This window comes from Anser brachyrhynchus (genome assembly GCF_964034855.1).
Source record: "Anser brachyrhynchus genome assembly, chromosome: 1".
Taxonomy (NCBI): Eukaryota; Metazoa; Chordata; class Aves; order Anseriformes; family Anatidae; genus Anser; species Anser brachyrhynchus.
This window is the reverse complement of record NC_137694.1, coordinates 83743698-83763387: the sequence shown is the minus strand read 5'-3', so window position 1 is coordinate 83763387 and position 19690 is coordinate 83743698. Positions and strand designations below refer to the sequence as shown.

The 19690-nt window shown below is 36.7% G+C and overlaps 1 protein-coding gene and 1 long non-coding RNA gene across 5 annotated transcripts in view; both read left to right on the top strand.

Annotated features, from left to right (window-relative positions):
- Window positions 1–19690, top strand: part of ROBO1 (roundabout guidance receptor 1) — a 702920-nt gene that overhangs the window by 501534 nt on the left and 181696 nt on the right. The gene's annotated exons all lie outside the window — the stretch shown is intronic.
- Window positions 1–19690, top strand: part of LOC308193866 — a 48813-nt gene that overhangs the window by 14763 nt on the left and 14360 nt on the right. The window contains exon 2 of the long non-coding RNA XR_013950015.1: window positions 1–19690. This exon is cut by the window's left edge and continues 11947 nt beyond it; it is cut by the window's right edge and continues 14360 nt beyond it. This is a non-coding gene — a long non-coding RNA (uncharacterized lncRNA).

Genomic DNA, 19690 nt, shown 5'->3' with positions numbered 1-19690 from the left:
CTTTAGTCTACATCAGTTTATTACAAAGATGGTTATTTTCATGAATGCCCTTAGAAAAGAAACATTGAGATCACCCACGTGGAAAACAGCCTGCTTTGTCTGAATAAAATAGGTAGACAAAAGTTTGGAGGCTGCTAGCTCATGCAGAGGTTGTGGTACCAATTGTTAGGTTTGGCATCTAGTGTTGATCAGATCCTTTTTCAGTAGTTCATAGACTTGGTTTTAGCCAGTATTTCTCTTTTGACACTTGAAAGTGAGATGAGAAGGGGCTTTCAACTGCTTTCCCATGGCAAAGCCTCTTGAGAAAGAGAGAAGGAAGATGAAGTTTTCTTGCTGCTGTTCACCACCATCTCCCAGTCCGTGACTTTTTTTCCCCCCAGTTTCACGTTCTTGGTTATAGTTGCCCACAATAACACTAGAACTTAGTTCATATTTCCCCACAAATAATAGTATTTCCTGACTTTCTTAATGCTTGGATTTATTTTCAGGCATTTGACTCAGCAGTAGTGTGGTGTTGGCGTAACTATTTAGAGTTTTACTGCTGCCCACAAGAATCTGTAAAAGCAACAGTGGAGCTTGAAGATTTTCTTAACTTCAGAGCAATACTGCTTACAAATTATGTGTTGTAGCTGATGATGGTCTTGCAGTTTTGATTAATATCCTGTTTATTTTTACCAAAAGGAAAGAAATATATGTATTTTAAAATAGTGACTTATATTCTGCAGATAGTCTAGCACTTCATGAAGAAGTAGTCAAATCACAAAGGACTTATCTAGTAAAATGAGAATTAGATGATTTGTTTTATTTTTATTTTTTACTGTCAAACTATAAAGTCATTCCAAAAATGCACTCAGTGTTTCCCCTTACAAACTCTTAAACAGAGCTGGGCTTTTGTTCTTGAAGTAAACCTTATGAGCTCTTGTCTGCCGTTTTGCTGATTGCACCTTATGGATGTGTAATTCTGATCTAAAATGTCAAGGAATGTGTAACTAATAGAATAGTTTTCTTAAAATTGGCTGATATAATTTCTGGGTTCCAACTAATAATTTAATAAATTAGATAGCTTCGTTTTAGACTAATCTTTCAATTTTTTCATCTAAAGTTTCACAGATGGTTTTACCAACGTCTCTGAAGTTGTAATTTTTCTAGCACATTTGACACTCAAAAATGTGAATTTCACTGTCATACAATCTAACCTCATTGTTTTCACTTGTTTTAAACTTAGGAAGATCAGGTGCTTTATTTTGGAAACTTATTCTTGAGTTGAAAATAAATTATCTAAGTTGTTGTAGTTAGATGGTAGTGGACCTGATCTAAGAAAAGACTAAGAAAGTAGAAGATAATTGCTTACTATTGTATGTTGCTTCCATTGAGGTCATGGAGATTTTGTTTTGTTTTTCAACACTAAGTATTCTTTCTAGAGTTGTAGCAGTCATCTGCTGGATGTGTCCCAAAAGTCAGTTCTGAAGGAGGAGGCAATGTCATTGTCTTAAAGCATTCCTAAATGAAAACATTGCATGCAATGTTCAGCAGCCAAATGCAATTGCCTGATGCTACTCTTGGCTTGCAGGAGCAACATGTAACCCAAGTAACAGTTATTTCTGGTAAAGTGGGATGATCTCAGTGGTAATTTTGTGAAACATGCTTTTCAACCCTTTCATTGAAAGCGCAGCGTGTTAACACCAAATGTTCACAGGAATTACTGAGATCATGACATATTTAAGTATTCTAGCCCTCTGAGTTAACAGACTTGGTTTTGATATTGATTTCTCATCCAAAATTTGTGGCTGTGTCTGGATGTACAACAGAATATACAAGATTGAAAAGTGATCGTTCTTTTTAAATTTCCGTCCATAATAGTGACATGGACTGGGATGCCTGCTTGCCCAGCAACGTGAGTGGGGAGATCCAGATGTGGCAACTGCTGAAAGTTTGGGTTTTAGATAAGTACAAAACTAGAGTAAAATACCAGTCTTCAGCAAGAAGACTAAAGAGTGTCTGTGTGACCTGCTCTGCGATTATTTTGTACTTTGAGAATCTTCTGCCAGGTTATTTTGCGCTTTGTGAGAGAGTCTTTTGCCATGTTTTCCTGAGGTCTAGTCTAACCATGGGGGCAACATGCCCCATTTCAAAGCCAGCTTCCCTTGACTGCCCCAGCTTTCTCCCTGCCGCTGCCCAGGCTTCTTCAAGTCTATTCTCCATGGCTGTAGGACCTGATGTGCTCTGGCTCCTGGGACACTGGCTTTTACAGTGTTTTAGCCATCTGGTGTTGGCTAATGCTTTGTGATCCCTCGGTAGGTTAGGTAGTTGTGCCGCTTGCAATTTATAACTAAAATAAACGGTGCTGCTACTTCACAGGCTGCTGGGTGTGATGAATCCACTTCTGCGGAGATTTACTGGTATGTCTTTTTCACTGAAGTACCAGTGGGGCTGCTTGTTTTGGTACAGGGAGCTTCTGAAGTATTAAGTGAGAGAGTCCAAAACGTGGGGGCCAGTAGCTAGCTTAGAAAGAAACATACTTTCAGTGGCTAGAAAGAAATTCTGGGCCGATGATTGCCAATTGTTGACTTAACTAGGTCCAGAATCCTATCTTAAACAAATTAATCTTTACCTCTTATGTCTGCATTTCTCCGGAAGCTTGTGCTGTTTTTCCTGACTACCTCTTTAAACCTAGAATCGGAACATGTGTCTGAAAGCTCTGAGAACTCTGCCTCAAATCCATTCTCCAAATATAGACTAATTAAAAACAGCAACATAAAAATGAATCACTTCCCACACTGCAGAAACAAAAGCTTCAAACATTTGCACCTGCCATTTGAAAGTATAGAATAATTATATACCACTGACTTCTCTGTGAAGTTCATTTCTCAAGCAGCTGCAAGAAAACATGTACAAAATCCTTTTGTAAATGCGAAGATTCCACTATTTAAAAAAAAAAAAAAAAGAAAAATGTACATAAGTTAGTAACAGTGAATAAAAAAAAAGGTAATTTTGTTGTAATATTTTAAGGTCTGCTTCATGGGGAGAAAATTTTAGCAGGTTCATTTCAGATGACATTTCTTAAGGATGGTCGATCAAAACATACTGTAAGACTCACGTATGGTACATAATTAAGCATTCAAAGTTTTGTGGTATAACTGTAGTTTTTATGCCGTATCTGTTGCTTGGTGGTTCTTATATGAGGTTTACTGTGGAGAGGGATTTTTCATTTGTTTGCTGTTTTAATTATAATGAATCACAAATTTTTTTTTTAAAACTCTACTATCTGTCCTGTGACATTAAACAAGACTGATCTTATTTATTTTTAAAAACAAATTATCAGTAAATAATGTTGCATCTGTGACTATCTAAATGCGTGTTTTCATGCATTCTGACTTGCAGGTTTTTGTTCATATTGACTTAGAGCTGCCCGTGGGGTTTAGCTAACTTAATAGAACCACGATTGTTCTGAAAACAAATAACTGCTTGTATCAAATTTTTCACTATTAGGAAAAAAGAGGAAGAAGACTTGAAGGATACCTTTTACCATAGCCAGCGATGAGTTGTTTTTTTTTTTAAAGGACTAATTAGGGGTACTTTAAGATACAGGAATATTTTGTTAGTTCTGTGGCTGATGAAGCTCATCAACTTTATATGCTGTATTTTAGATGACTAAAGAAGGAAAAAATAGTTTTCAAACAGCTTGTTAACCCTCATGCTGTGTTTTGTGCTACTGAACCGATCTGATGCAATATCATTATATCATCTTTCAAGTGCAGCTGTTGAGTTTCAGTCCTAAAGTTTTTCTATGATTTTGGTTAAATACTTCTTTCATTTTCTTACAGAAGTTTCCACTGCCAAAACAATTGCCAATCTCCTTTAAAAGAAGACTTTTTTTCCTATTAAAAATAAAAAGGCATATTTGAAATACATTATTATCACAAAATTATCTACATCACAGTTCAACATACCAGTGACTGCAGGTGCTTTTTGAAGAAGTCATTGGTGTGTTTTGAAGGTGTTTCTTGACAAACTCTTGGTTGCTGACCAAGAACACAACACTGCAGAAGTGAAATTCCCAAAAGCGCTCCGATCACATTTAGACACCTTGAACTAGTGTCATCAGTATTATTTTATGTTCAGCGGCTCTCATTGTTATCAGCTGTGAACGGAAACATTTGGAGAACTCAGCCTGGAAATTCGTGTGAGTTTCTGGTTTGGTGCTTTCCCCTGCGCTTTACAAAGTTATGTTCTGTTCCAGCATCTGATAACTTCGGTTAACCAACTAGAAATTCGTATTATTTTAAGCACACTTGAATAGTTTAACAACTGTAACTATGCTACCATTTTGTTCTAAAACCAGTACTTGTTTGTAGGTAAGTTCTGAAGTTAGCAATGACATTATAATTGTACCTATGGGATAAAGTGCTTATTTTTTCCAAAATTTATTTTTGTGGTCCTCCCATTTCTCCACCCCCAGTAACTTTCTTGTGAAGTTCCTGGAGGGGCATGTGCAGTATCACACGGTCATTTGGGAGCTGAGGGCTCAGTAACCGTTGAGCTGTTGATCTTAAAGATCTGCAGACCTTTCCACTTTGGTTATTATTGCAATATTTTCTTAGAAAATATGTTTCAAATAACACTTGTCCATTATATCTGCCATTGTCTGTATTTAATGGTGTTATGTTTCTTTTCTAGTGTCCTACAAAAACCTTCTCTATTTCATATATATGCTACTTACATTAATTAAAAACATAATCTAAATATTGGTGGGGTTAACGTAACCAAATGCCTGTTGTTTAAAACCAAAGTACTGACTCACACCAATGGCAGTTTCAGGCAGAGATACTAGTTCAGGATGGAACAGAACCCAGTTTCGCTAAAATCAACCCACTTCAGTTTCCAGAGCTAAAAGTCTAGTGTTTGATTCATTGTTTTGATTTTTTCGTTTGTTTTATTTAAGGACTTTTTTATTAATGCATTCTTCAAACTGAGACATAAAACATTATCGCTTTCTCGATCACTGTAGTAAGTGTTGAGATCTGAGAGGACCAGCTGGAGCAGCTGTTCTCCCCTCGAATCTGGAAGCTAAAAAAACTTTCATCTCCGTTGCTGTCTCAGCTGCCGGTCTCAGGCTATGGCCTTCCCATAACTCAAACCAATTTCAAAGCAATGCAAGTAACCTCTTTGGAATGCTTTTGGAAAACCACAGGAAGATAGGTTTTTTTTGCACTTTTTTTTTTTTTTTTAAATCCTGTCCATTTTAAATTAATGTTTCCATTTTAAGGTAATCTATGCATGATGTCTGATGTGAGCTGGCAGGCCATCCTATAGCCAGGTTAAGAATTTCATTGCTGTTTTGTAAACAAGGGGGAAAATACAGTGATTTCAGCAGGCCACGTAGCACATTGAAAGACTGAGTTTAAGAAGCTTGTTTGAATCTTTTTGGTAGTTGCTTATAAAAGTAGGACCTTTGAATCAAGCTGCACACCAAATTCTACTTCAGATGCAACTTTGTTATAAAAAGGAGATAAAATTCATGAAAGCTACAAATTGCTTATGAGTTATATTGACACGGTGGGCAGAAAGGCCCTGAACAATAGCAGAGCAGTGAGAGGAGAAATTTTGAGAATGAGGTAAAACCATGCACTTAGATCAGTTAGTCATTTCTTGATGTTTCTTACCTCAGAGAGAACCTCATACTTTTTAAGATTTCTTGACTGACTCCAGGGAAGCATAAAATAAAAATAGTCCAGGACTTTCCAGTAAGGGGCAAATTCCTGCTGCTGACTTTCATCAAAACCACAAGAAAAATGTCTTTTCTTCAGAATCCTTGGACTGTGATCACCACGGTGCCGAAATAGGGGAAAAAGCCTCTTGCTCTCCTGCAGAGCAGTGACAAAGTGGCTTACAGTCTTGCTAATAGGGATCCATCAATAGGCAAGAAGCTGAAGGCAAATCAGAATGCAAAGTCAGGAGCAGAAAATTGTGGAAACCTGTAGAACCTTAATGGGTCAATAGAAATGATCAGACAAGGTGCTGCCTTTCCGAATGCATTCACAAAGTAAATGCTGGGAGCAGCCCTGGTTACAGAATTTGCATGGACAGAACAAGTGATGACTCTGAAAGTTGTGTAATTAAATGTTTCATGGTTTAATTTCATCTAATTATTAGTTTGCGGCAACTTATCTCAAGATGAGATGCGTCTGTTCCAAAAGCAGATTTGCATGAATTAGCTCTCTCCTTTCATTGTGGACAATGAACATGCTTCTGACTCTCAAAGGATAGTCAGAGCTACTCTGGATCATCAAGACCCTTCTATTTTTGGTATAAATTCTGTCTTCTAGCCTTTCTCTGAATTTTCTCTTGTTTGACCTGGGTCAGAGTGCTGCTTTCTGATGGGATGAGCAGTGAGGCAGTGCTATAGGAAACATCAGAGAGGTTCAGGTGGGTTTGCAGGGTGAGGAACCTACCATCTTGTATACAGACAGATCCAGTCAGTATTGTTCTAGTCCTTGCTTCTCCTTGGGTAATTGCAGCTGCATCCCATTGCTAACAGCTCTTTTCAGATGCATACAATTCTTCTAAGCAGATAGCGAAAGCATGTTTGAGTGACAGACTGTCATTGTCTACTTTCCCTTTCTGGCTATTGACCCAATTAGTAGTCTCATGGTGAATTCCAAATTAAGTGATATTTTAGCACTAGCACAGCACCAGTAACCACTCTCTTAGGCCAGCAGGGAAAGGCATCACCCTCTTAATTTCTGGTGTCAGGGGAACTTTTAGAGTGTATGGATGATGATTTGTCACTCCCATTTATGATTAGTAATTGAATGATTTATAGTTTATCATTTCATGTTTCTATTCAGTAAAGAACTAACACAAGAGAAATAATGTTGGGTTATAGGGGGTTGTAGGAAAAGAGAGGAATTTAAGCACAAGGTTTCATTACTATTCTTTGAACCTTCTAAATGATTTGACCTTTATCTGTAAAGTGATCACTGTGGTCAACAAAGGCTAGTATTGATTTACAGCACAGCTAGCCTGTCAATTCTAAGCTCAGCCTTTGACCTTTTGTTTTGTTGCTGGAAAAATTATGGTACATGCCTGAGTCATACAGTTTAATGGGTTTTTTATATTCAAAAGGCCAAAAGGCTCATTTTAAATAAATCAGCCAGCTTAATCATGTAGGTAGGAGGAGAAAGCAAATTGTCCATAATTAAGAAGTTGAGAAAACGTGCATATGCCAAAAAATATTTCTTAGAACTAAACAATGATTTTGTTTAGGAGGCAGATGGTAAATGTGCATGTATCACAACAGATATCTTTCTTGTATTATCCCCTGTATTTTGCTTCTTTCTTACTAGGCTGTTCACTTGCATCCATACTGACCAAAAAAAAAAAGTATGATGGACAAGACCATGATTGTTTCATTTTCCATGTTTTAAGCTTCTTTGTTGTTAATCTTGCTCATTTTGTCAGAGACCAAAATGACCACTGAGACTGTTTTCCTCCATTTTCTTCTTCATGGATCAAGTATGTTTGCCCTCTTCTCTACAGCAAGGTATATCACTTCACAGCAGCTTTAATGTCACACCCATGAAAGATGCAGATAATTTATTTTTTTTTCCCAGAATGTCAGCTCAGGGAGCTAATGTTTACATTGTTCAGTGATACAGCTTATGTATGTTAAATGTGCTGACTGACCATTTACTTGTACAGATGGCTTCTTTTCTTTGGTTTGTCTTTATTTGGTTTGTCTGAAATTGTTTGTAAAAAGCAAAAAGCAGTTAATGGAGTCAATGTGAATGAATTATGGTCATCCCCCCCCTTCTTCCTGCCACACCCCCCAATGGTTTTATACAGTGAGTACCAGCTGTTTATTTCTGCAAAGTAGGTTACAGTATTAGTATTGAGGGGGTGTGGATGTATAGCATTATGCATATCATTGCAGTCTGAAAGCTTATTATCTTTTATAATTTTAGTCTAACGTTCCATGTGTAGCAATGAAAAGTGCTTCCATTAAAATGTGAATAAAATTTACAGGGAATCCAGAATGTTGCAAAATATCCTTTCAAGCAAAATTCAACTTTTACGTTTTCAAAGAAAGAATGTGATTGGGTTTTGAGAGAAGACAAAAGCCACAGTTAGCATTCTGAACAAGGTTGTAGCTTTCTTTCTGGGAAAAAAAAAAAAAAATCGGAAATCGGAACTGTCCCATGTCCCGCACACCACTATAATTTACATACGCTTCAAGAAAGTGAAAAGGTTGACTATTCATGAGCAAAAGGTGAGCAAGTTTATTCTTTAACCCCTCAGTGTTTTTACGTATTTGCATGAAATAAAATGTTCTTGTTTATTTTAAGCTGGCTGGCAAACTCTTGTTACATGTCACAGGTAACTGTACATTCATGTCTCTGAAGCAAAGAATATTATTTTATTTACTAAATTATGACTTTGTCACTAATCCAGCACTCAGGATATCCTAGCACCCCCACCGCAGAGTGCCCGTAGGTACAGATACTCCTGCAGCTTCATTTTCATCTAGGATTCAGTCTAGGCCTGTATGATAGGGGGATTAGATGCACTTGCAGGAACACACAGCTGTATCAAATAGTTTGTCAATACTAACCCTCCTTTTAATGATCATTCATTTTGAATTCAAAATTAAAATTGATGCTTGGATCCTGTTTCCATGACTACAATTTCAGTTCTCTGAGATCAGTAATATTTGGTGCCTACTTGTCTGCAATCCATGTACTAGAAATATGTAGGTAGGTGTAAATTAATATCTTTTTAGATTCCCCTTTATGCACAGACTGGAACAGAATATCATGACAAACTAATATATAACCAGCAGGCATGATGGTAGAAGACAATGTGATAGTAGAAGACAATGTAGTTATGTGCAAAATTAATATACTGAAAGGAGTCATATCTAGACTTAGCTGATTTGGTTAGGCAGGCAAACTCCCTAGTTCCACTTACCCCAGAGAAAACAGATGCCAATGCAGAGGAAGAGCTTTAATAATAGCAGTAGATTTGCCATCTGTCACCTTGCTGGACAAATAGTCAAGGATTAAAGATTTAACGCCTGAGAGGGATTTTTTTTTTTAATTTCTGTCCTTGATTTTGTACATAAATCCCTATGAACACTATAGGGGAGTTTATTTTACTTGCATTTTCCTGTGGAGAGCAACCTTCAATAACCTTCTCTTGAAATCCCACGTTTTGTAAGCAGCTTTGGTAGAACACATGTATTTATCAAGGGGTGCATCAAGGAGGAAATTTGATGCCTTTGCAACTAGATTTGTCCCTCCTCTTGTTTCCCTGGAAGAAGAAAGAAACTGAATGATTGTTACTCTGTCTTACTGCACCACCTCAGATCTGACAGCACTATTTCAAGGAATCTGGTGCTCTCTGGAATTAAGTGCAAAGGTGCACTTACACACAAAAAAATGTCCACCTCTTGCTGCTCCAGTTTTGTATAGCCTTTTTGTGTCATAACTTTCAGAAGTTAACTTACTGAAAGGTTAGATGATAAATATTGAATTTGGATGTTAAAGATGGTTCTTGCTTTGTGGGGCAAAGCAGGGGGTTGTCCTTCACTCTTTAACACTGCAATAAATAGTTGCTGTTGTTCAGTTGTTTCAGATTCTAAATAGAGAAGGAAAACAGGAGGTGAAACTGTACACATTGCATGCTGTATATGATACCATGCACAGTGAAGGTCTATGATGTGATATGATAGATGAGTAGAGAAGAAAAAAAAAACAAAAACAAAAAACAAAAAACAGCCAAAGGGAACATAAGCTAGTGATGAAAGAAGTAGATGGTAAGTGACGATGACAGCCCATCAGCAGTCTAGCAATTTCTGAGTTGCGTGTAAGTGTTGCAACAGTACAACTTTCAAAGTCGCAAAGCAGTTCTACCAGACTTTTGTCAGAAGCATTACTGTTATAGGGATGCTATTTAGATATTACAGAATTAGCACTCTCTGGGGAAAATGGAATAAAGGAAATGTTGATTAAACAGAAGACAATAAGGTGGAGAGGTAAGAGGTTAAGGGGCCTTGAAAGTGAAAATTATCATAGAAAATACCATTTAAACTATCACTGTCAGAAAGCTGTAAAAACGCTCTACATGTGCACCCTTCAAGTGTGTAACTAAACTCACAAGGGAATAAAGAGGACAGAGTCTTTCTAAATATCTGATTCCAGTTGTGAAACAGGTTGTGAGACAGGTTCCAGTCTCAGGGAATAATAAGAATGAAATTATTTCATATTCTTTTTCTCAGTTAAGAAGTCATTTGTTTTTCTGTGCTGGAGACATGATGATATGCCACTGACTGTTTTTGATGATGTTCAACTCAATGTGTGTAAGAACTTCAGAAACAATTTTCAGAAACAAATATCATGTTCTCTGTTTTTATAATGTGGAAATCTCAGTCACATGCATACCTTTTTCACTTCATTTGGAGACATTTGGCATGGAAAAAATGCCACTGTAAGATAGGTGTTCAGAACAGGAACAGTGTTCTTCTAACTGCAAGAAAACATATTGGTTTGGAATGCTCACGGTTTTGATATTATGCTGTTCCCGAGAGAGACAGCACTGGGAGTCCCTCGCAATTCCTTGCTGGGCCCTAGGGAGAAGAGTCGCTTGTGTTGCCTTCAGCCTTCTCATAACCCTTATCATTAAGAAAATGCCTGTTCTGTCTGGTCAACTCCATAGACAGCCTGGAAGGTACACTATATTCCCTGATACACAGCTGATTAAATGTATTTTTGCTTCCTTCTTTGTTTTCCTCTCTGACTCTCTAATATCAGAGTATCTTCACAGACAGGCATTGAGCACTAAATGAGATGGTACAAGATATATACTGCCTACAAATTTAGTTGGGCTCTAGCCTGGTACCTTTTCTGAAAATGATTATTACCTACAGAATCAGGGTTTGCAAATCGGGAGGGAAGGAACTTTATGGAAGAGATTGGTCTTCCAAACAGTGCAAAATAAAAACTATCCCACAGAATCCTCTGGTTGTGTTATCTTATCTTTGATGTTTCAGCGGTTCATCAGTTCGGTCTGTCTGGTTCTTTGTCTGTGGTACAAAACCATTTCTAACAAATGGGAGTGCTTTGGCAAAGCTGAAGCTGGACTCAATATTGCACTCTATAAGTGAAAATTAACAATACACGTGCAATGTTCAATTGTTCTTCTACACTGGGAAATTTATGCCCCTAAAAGTTTGTACCCTTGCAAAGGATATTATCCCTCTTCCTTTTATGGCAAAAGTCCCTTACTTTAATGCATCATTTACAAAGGAATTTTCAACTTCTTAAGACTGACAAATTAACTGACCCAGTGCTTTCAGTTGTACAGTTGCATCTTGAGATGAATGCAATTATAGTCTTAATTTGACTCAGATGAAGATAATATTAAAAACATAACTCTTGTACATGCTGCTAGTCTCTGATGTTATCAAATAGCTTTGAGAGTATTTAGTTCACAAGTGGGTAGCTGGTTGGGAATTAGTAAGCGTATTACTACTGCCCTTTGAGTGAGAGACAGAATTCCTTTTAATAATAATATGCACAGGTTTGTCTTTGAAAACTTATATTAGAGGCCTCAGATGGATGGTCATTGACAGGAAAAGTAGAATCCTCCAGAGCTGGTAGCCTCATTTTTGCCTAGAATTTTTTTTTCCTTTTTAATTACTGGGCTTTAAATTTACTGTGTGCAGAAGAATTAAGGAGTGGGATTTTCAAAATGCTCGTCAGTCACCTAATCTGTACTCAGTGAAGTTACTGATAAAACACTCAAAGCTGGATTTGATAGGATTAAGCCGATTTACACCATATGTGAATCTGGCCCCCATTAACTTCAGTGGTAGCAGACTGAACCAACATTGACTGTTTTTAAAAACCCTATCCTAATTTGGTAGCAAATACTCTGACTATAGAAACAATAGATGTCAAAGAGCTGATAAAATAAATACATCAGGTATTTCTAAAGCACCAGTATGAGTTTCCCATTGCCCTGTCTAGTTGTATTTTCTCTGTGGTACGGTTCTAATAATATTGTGTGCATGATGATGAGTAGATTTTTTTTTTTTTTTTTACTCTTGTTGTCTTGTGTACAGTCACAGGCAATCTGAACACGCAGGTTTACAAACAGATAGTATCCGTGGAGCCAAATACACAATGAATAGGTGTTTGGTTTTTGTCCTGTATACTTGTACAGTTCTTTTTGAAGACAGAGGGAAAAAACAGCACAATTTTTCTCTAACAAAACAAGTAAAATGTTAGGTTACTTTGTTTTGGCAGTAAGTTGTGTCACAAAACCACATAAAACTGCCATGCTTTCTGTGTATGTCTGTATATGTACACATTTCTTTGTGTGTGCATGTGTATATGGTTTTATATACATTTAACTGTTAGACGGAGCTCAGTGAGCTTTATGCATTTATCTTTGTCTATCTTTAGTGGTCTACAAAGTCTAAATATGCATGGAAAACTATTATTATACAATGTATTTTATAGCAAAATGTAAAGGATAGGTGATGTATTTGTTTTTGTGTGAAATTGTGTGAAAGTCATTTTGCTTTTTGGAATTATCCTGTTTTCATCTAAGGACTAAGAAAACAAAATACCTAAATTCATTGTACTCTTGTAGAAATGTGCTGAAGTGATAAGTAGTTGAGCACTGCGGTTATTGCGCGTTTCTCCACTTGTACTCAAATATTTTGTTTAGGGTCATGTGAAGTACATATTAGGAGTTTAGAATTTATCCGTAATGTCTGGGATATTGATATATTTAGCATTGACTGGAGCAGTTAAAAAGCCAAAAACAGCAGGTTTATCACAGGTATTATGGTCATTGTTCTGTTATTAACTGGACTCAAGTTACTTGCTCCATAGAGAAAAACAAAAAAATCTCGCTGAAGAGAGCCTTCAAGAGACACATGGCATAAATGAAACTTCTATCAAAACTTAAATTCTCAAAGTGGTAACTGAGATTTTAGCAACAAGACTCTGCTTGACTATAACCAGACTAAATGTCTAAATAGTAAAAATGACTGAAACCACCTTCATCTCCTTGAACACTTACTCATTAAGGGACTTGCAAAATGAGTGCTGTGTTTACTTAAGTGAAGAAAATCTTGAGCACATTCACTTTTTTTTGGCTACATCTTGTATTCTGTTTTTCTCTTGATTTCTTTAGCAAAAGTCTACCATAATGGTAAAAGTGGAAGTTTTTTGAAAGTTTTTTGTTGTTGTTATTTTTTTTTCAGTTCTATAGGACTAAGTGTTAAAGGAATTTTCCTGCTTTAATTCAAGTTCACAGTGTTTTTAAATAATATATGTTTCCAAGTTAGAGGGAGTTTTGAGCAACCTGGTCTAGCTGGAAGGTGTCCCTGCATGGGGGGTCGGAACTGGATGATCTTTAAGGTTCCCTCCAACTCAAACCATCCTATGGTTTGGTTCTGCCAAAGTAGAGATTCTGCACATTTTAAAAATAGGTGTAAAAGCTCAATAAGATACAGTGTGAGGGCCTGATATATATATATATATATTTTTTTTTGCATGTAGCTTTTTTTAATGAATTTTTAATGAATTAAAAAAAAATGTTCCTACACAGGTATTTTAAACTGATAGTTTTCAAGAGGTGTAAAAGTAGTGATATAGCCCAGCAGTTCTATTAAACTGCCTCTGTAATCTTACTAAACTTGATTGGAATAATTTTCTCTTGCTTTCAGAGCCAAACTCCACAGTGTGTTAAGCTGAGGACATGGCAGGACCATTTGGTCAGGGCTAGTTTCTGAGTACCTCATACATATTTTGGGGGAAGGACAGAGCCTAACATGCAGAAAATGCAATTAATGATTTTATTGAAATCTGATATTCCATTATTATTTAGTCTTTTCATGACAAAATGTAACCATCTCTATTCTGTGATTATTTACTTTTTTATTTTATTTTATTTTATTTTTTAGTCCTGTTGCTATATGTTGTGAATGTAAGTGAGGTTTCAGTCTGAAGGATTTTGCTAATAGGCTTTGGAATGGGTCTGAAATTAAACGCTGTAGCAGAAGATGCCCTTCTGAGGTCCAATAGTTAATTGATGCTGAAGACATCAAATTGATAAGTCAAAACATTCTTTTTCAGAATAATAATAATAAAAAACAACAACAACAAATTGTCCTGATTTATTGCTTTTAGTTAGGAGAAATGGAAAACTGGGCTAGGTAGATATGGACTGTTGTATGTGCAATTGTGTTGAAAGGGACACTAATTTTCCTTGTGGTCCGGTCCTTTTCTCATTTCATTTGCTTATTGAAACCTCCTATCATTTACTGTACATGAATAAAACAAAATGGTTAGATCAATAAAATCAAAATGTTTTTAATGCTGTATTGGTTTGATGATGTTTTTAAAATGTCAGGAGTATCTTATATTTACATAATGATACCTTCAATCTGCAATGGACTCAAATCACTGTGCATGGAGCTGGACTTCTTATCACAAGAGATAGAGGGAGGTGGGTCAGGGATGTTTTCTGCCTCTCTGTGGCAGCTGTAGTGCAGCCTCATGGAAAGCTTTTAAAACACAAGGGTTGTTCACTGGAGCTCTTGTCGTGGTGTCTGGAGTTCTTCTGCTAAAACCACAAATCTACAGGCAGTCAAAGGGAAAAGCAAGCTGATGGTTGTTTCCCAGTTCTTTCTCAATGTATCGATAGGTATGTGTGTAACCCTGCATAATTCCTATATTATCTGTGATGCTCAGGTAAACCATGGGGGTGGGGGTGTTGTGGCTAATCTACACAGATTTGTGAGCCAATTACTGCCTTAAAACTTTGATGGCATTTTTCTTGCTAGAAACAACTGATTTAGACTATTTTGGCTCTAACTGCTCACTTCCACAGAACTCACAGGAGAGTAATGATCTCAGAGACTGTAGCCTGATATTAGACTTGTTTGAAAGTGACTGCATTCCACAAGGCTATTAGAGTGAGAGAGGTAAGCAGGCAGATAAGCAGCATGTCCATATAAACTTTGCTTCTGTATGAAATCCATCTAAAAATGCTACTTCTATTTAAAAGCATTAGTCACATAACGCTGAATCTTTCAAATCTCACTATGTCCTGCAGGTATAATAGGTAGGAACTGTGTAGGAACTTGTTCTTACAGACAGCATCCTGTAGGGTAGAAATATCCCCTGCAGCAATGGCAATGTATTAAGACTCCATTATTGAACCGTTCTGGCTTGTGTTTTTGTAGTGCCTTTACCATTGGAGCGTTGTTGAGTTGTGCATTAGGCAAAATGGCAAATACTGTTTCCCTCTTAGGGAAATAATTTTGTACCCAATATTCATATTTGATTTGGTTACAATACAGAAGAATGTATGTACACAATGAAAATAAAACATAGATGTTTGGATGCAGAATGGCTACACTTGCAACAGCCCTCAAAATCTGAGTAGGGAGTTACATCTATCAAGAGCTTGCTTTTTCAGGTAATTTTGACTCTACAATTCACATAAATATTGTTCATGTAGACATACTTGTCTAGTCTGCTTTTTTCCATCCTACTGTTGATGTTTCAGGGCTTTGTAATTACACACATCTGAAACTGAAAGATTTATTCACCTGTGATACTAACTAGAAATATGGAGAAGGTCTTTGGAATTCTCATCCTTGCAGCCAAGTGTATTATATGTCTCTCTACATAAAACATTTTAAACATTTTGATATAGCGATTTTGAAAACTATTGTGAAACATTTTGAAATTAGCTTTAGACATCTGTTCACTTGCTGACATATCTCCACATTCATCCAGAATAAATTAAAATAACTGAGTGAAAAAAAAAAAAGTCTCCTGTCTACAGATACTATCGTTTAAGGCAAAACCAAGTTTGTTTTGGTGTTGCTGCAAAGAGATCTAGGGTGCAGTTCAATGAAACTGAGACTGCCTTTATCAATGGGTTACTTGTTTAAAACAAAATACATAATTTTAGATTTTTTTTCAGTTTATTATTCAAAGTAGAGATAAGGCCACTTCAAAGAAAATAGCATAGAAGCCACAGTTTCTGCATTATGCAATACTAAAGCTTAATTGATTGCATGGCAGCATTTTTGGAATCAGATTTGTTAGGTCATTCTTATAGTCTATATCCACAGAAAGAACGAACCTCAAGGGATCATCCTGTTGTCTTCCTGACAAAGTTTGAACTTGAAGAATTAAAATAAAACCAATCAGAAGCAAAGGTTTGGATACTTGAAGGTCTAAAGCTATATAATTTCAGCTCTATGATAATCTTGCTCTTTATAATTTGCATGAGTCAGAGGAGATGCAGGAGCAGAAAAAGAATCTTTCCTCAACCGTTCATATCAAGTCTCCCACTCCCAATCTTGCAACAGCTGACTGTGTCCAAGTAAAATTTTTTAGCATTGTTTAAGAAACTGAAATGTGTCTGATAATATTACTAAATTACAGAAAACTAATATTTTTACATAGGCAAGGACTGCTATCATGTCTCCCTTTGTCTTATCCGCTCTTTAGATAACTGTTGCTCCTTTTTCCTCTGAGGACACATCTAGACATCCTGGTTATCCTCTCCCAGTCTCCTTTTAGCTCTGCAGTTAGTTAACATCTTTTCTGAAGTGTGATGGCAAAGCTCAACCTCCAGAGCTCTCTGAAATCCTGCCAAAGTCACTGATTAAAATATTTAAGGACTTTCAGGAGAGAACCAGGGGTTTTAAATGTATGACAAGGAAGATAGATTAAATGTGGATATATTTAATGAATTCTTTAGTTAAGGGACAGCATTATAGGCAGGGATTTGGGGGAAGAGAGGGGGACTATCATTTTTGTAAAGCTGGTGGAAATTTCCTATTTATGCTGGCCTTCCTTCTGGTATTCTTTAATGAAATATTACTTTTTGTTGTTGTTGTTGATTGGTAGCTTCATAAATACATGTGAGAATTTCTGAAGAATATAATAACTAGAAACATCAGCAGCTGAAATCAGAATTTGTGGAGAATTTGTGATTAGTGGGCCATTTACAGTTGGGTGCATAAATATGTATGTAGAAAAATACCTTTAGAAATACAGATTCAAAAATTTTTTCTCATTATCTCTTTATTTCCTCCATCATCTACTTCTAGTGTTGCTCTCTGTGTGACAGATTCTGCAGTGCTGTCCTATAAGTCTTCTCCATCTGACATTGTTAGAAAAGGACCCCTGCCAATATCCAAGTCCATTTTACACAGTGGGTCAATAAAGAGGAGTTTTGTTCCTAAACATACAGAAATGTAGTGAAATGACTTCTTGTTATGCCCAGGTGGGTGCTCTAAGACTAAAAGCCTGGAGAAAGTGAGGCAGAATTTCCAGCGAGTTGGGTTTGCTCAGTGGGATGTGTCATTTAAATAAGGTAGCAAGCGATGAGTGAGTTCATCCCACTGCCTTCTCTTTCTTTCTTTAATGGAATTTAAAAAGTAGTAAAACCAGCATATTCTTTGTCTTTAAATTAATCAATCCTTTCTATTTCACCTGAATTCCCAATGAATGTTTAAGTCTTCATAGCAGAGACTGTAGCACAGAGCTAAGATATATCACTACTCTCTTGCAAAATGTTTAATTTAACTGTCTTGGTAAGATGAAATACTGAAGATTAATACAGCATTAAAAATGCATTGAAATGCGCATTTCCCAGTCAGTTAAATACAGGCAACTTGGAATTCTTAAGTGTGTGTAATTAATCTGTTAGACATATTTCCTCTGTAATTCTCAGGTTATATAATTTACTGGTAGGAATTTTATGTAAAAAAGTATTGCTTTAAAATTTAACACTAAGTGCTCCCCGTAGAAAAATGATAATGCAGTCTTGTAATGTAAACAATGTAGATTATGGTTTTGGAGGCTCTGATGAGTTATCTGTTTCTTCAGCCATATTTATAAAATTGATTGTGTAGCATCTGACACTGATTCACTTTCTTTAAAGTCTGTGGACAAAACTTTCCAAACGGGTGTAATGTTGTCTCAGGGAACTCTTTATTTCTGTTCACTAGAACCTGTCCACACAAAGTCATTGTTGTGACTACCTTTCTGTTGATTTAGTGAGTGGTTTTCTATGATTTCTTCAGAAAGGCAAAATGCTAAAAATGTTTTTGAAATGACTGAATTAAACTACATTGTTTTTAATAAACTACATTGTTTTTAAAAAAGTAAGAGAGACATATTTCTATTATCTGTGTTTAAAAAATAAAGGGTAAAGTGGCCCTTCATAAAGAAATGAAACTTAATACAACCTATCTAGATGTTTTGTATCTGACTACTGCAAAAACTGTAACCCAAACTGTTGACATTCTTGTTACTGATTTTATTCTATTCTTTTGCATTCCCATTAAGCTGTTCATATAGACAATTTGGTAAAATGTCTACATAGATGTACTGTAAATAGAACTGCAAAGCAGATGAATGACCTGTTTTTTAATCCTCATTATAGTTTAATTTGTTTTATTGGAGAAGGTTTCTGACCCTGTTTTTTTTTTTTTTTTTCCCCTACATATTTAAAACCTTCTGGGATGGGAAACATAATTTCAAAATATATTTGGCTTTATTAATTTATCTTAATGTCAGGAAAAAATAACGTGTGTACCTTGAGCTGTTGGGTCAGTATAAAGCTATGTTCCTGGAAATGAAATACTGTAATTAGAATTCCTTGGAGGCAGTGTTTTCTTTTTAACTTGACATTACAAGAGAGGGACTTCAAAGAGTTCTGCTACTTCAGCTGATAGCAGAGCAACTCCCTGAGGCGGGCTCAGTTAGACAGCTCAGGGATGGTCATTCAGTGGTAGATAAGGGAGTCTCTGAAGTTAACGAATAATGCTGCCAGTTAAAAAAAATGCTTTCCATTTTTATTCATTGATGAAAATTACAGCTTTGACATCTTAGTTAAAAGTTGAGTAGAAATAGGGAAATAGTGCTGGTACTGTAAGAACAATCAGAGATGATAATGTCATAGCACTGGCATGTAAGTTGGTTAAAATTAAGTGCTTTTCCCTCCAAGTGCTCACAGAAGAAAGAAACTTGGTAGGTCATCCCATCACAATGAACGTTTTCTTCCCAAAGGAGAGTAATTAAGTTCACATTTAAATTCCTTAAGCAGTGGTGAGTCTTTCACCTCACTGGAGCAGCTTTCCACAAGCTAATTGCACACAGTACTTGGTAGTTTCGCTCCTTCCACCCCCTACGCTTCTTTTTTATTCTCTGTGGTTTATTTCACTCTCTTGCTTTTACGTAAATCAGTCTATTTGGAAAATGCCCATATTCCAACATAGCACTTCTGAGCTGCCAGAAAGTAACCGTGTCGGCAAGAACAAGATGGCTGTCCTGCATGCTCAGCCTGTAGGCCAATGGGCTGCTGGCACTCACTGGGTTTGGCACCAGCATTTGGGGCTCGGCCCACTGGAGATATCCAGTGTAGCAGGCTTTTTGGGGTGGCACATCCTGGGAGAAGAGATTATCTCGAGGTGCTTGTCTCCGGAGCGCTTGTGTTTACATGGGCAAAGTCTCATCAGAAGCACCTCACCTTTCCCTGCAAGGCTGTTTTTGCTTCTCCTGGCTCGGCGTCCTCCTGCCAGCTGGATGGGGGTGAGCCTCCTGCAGCTGCCAGCCGGGTGCCAGTCCACGAATAACGAGAGTGGAGC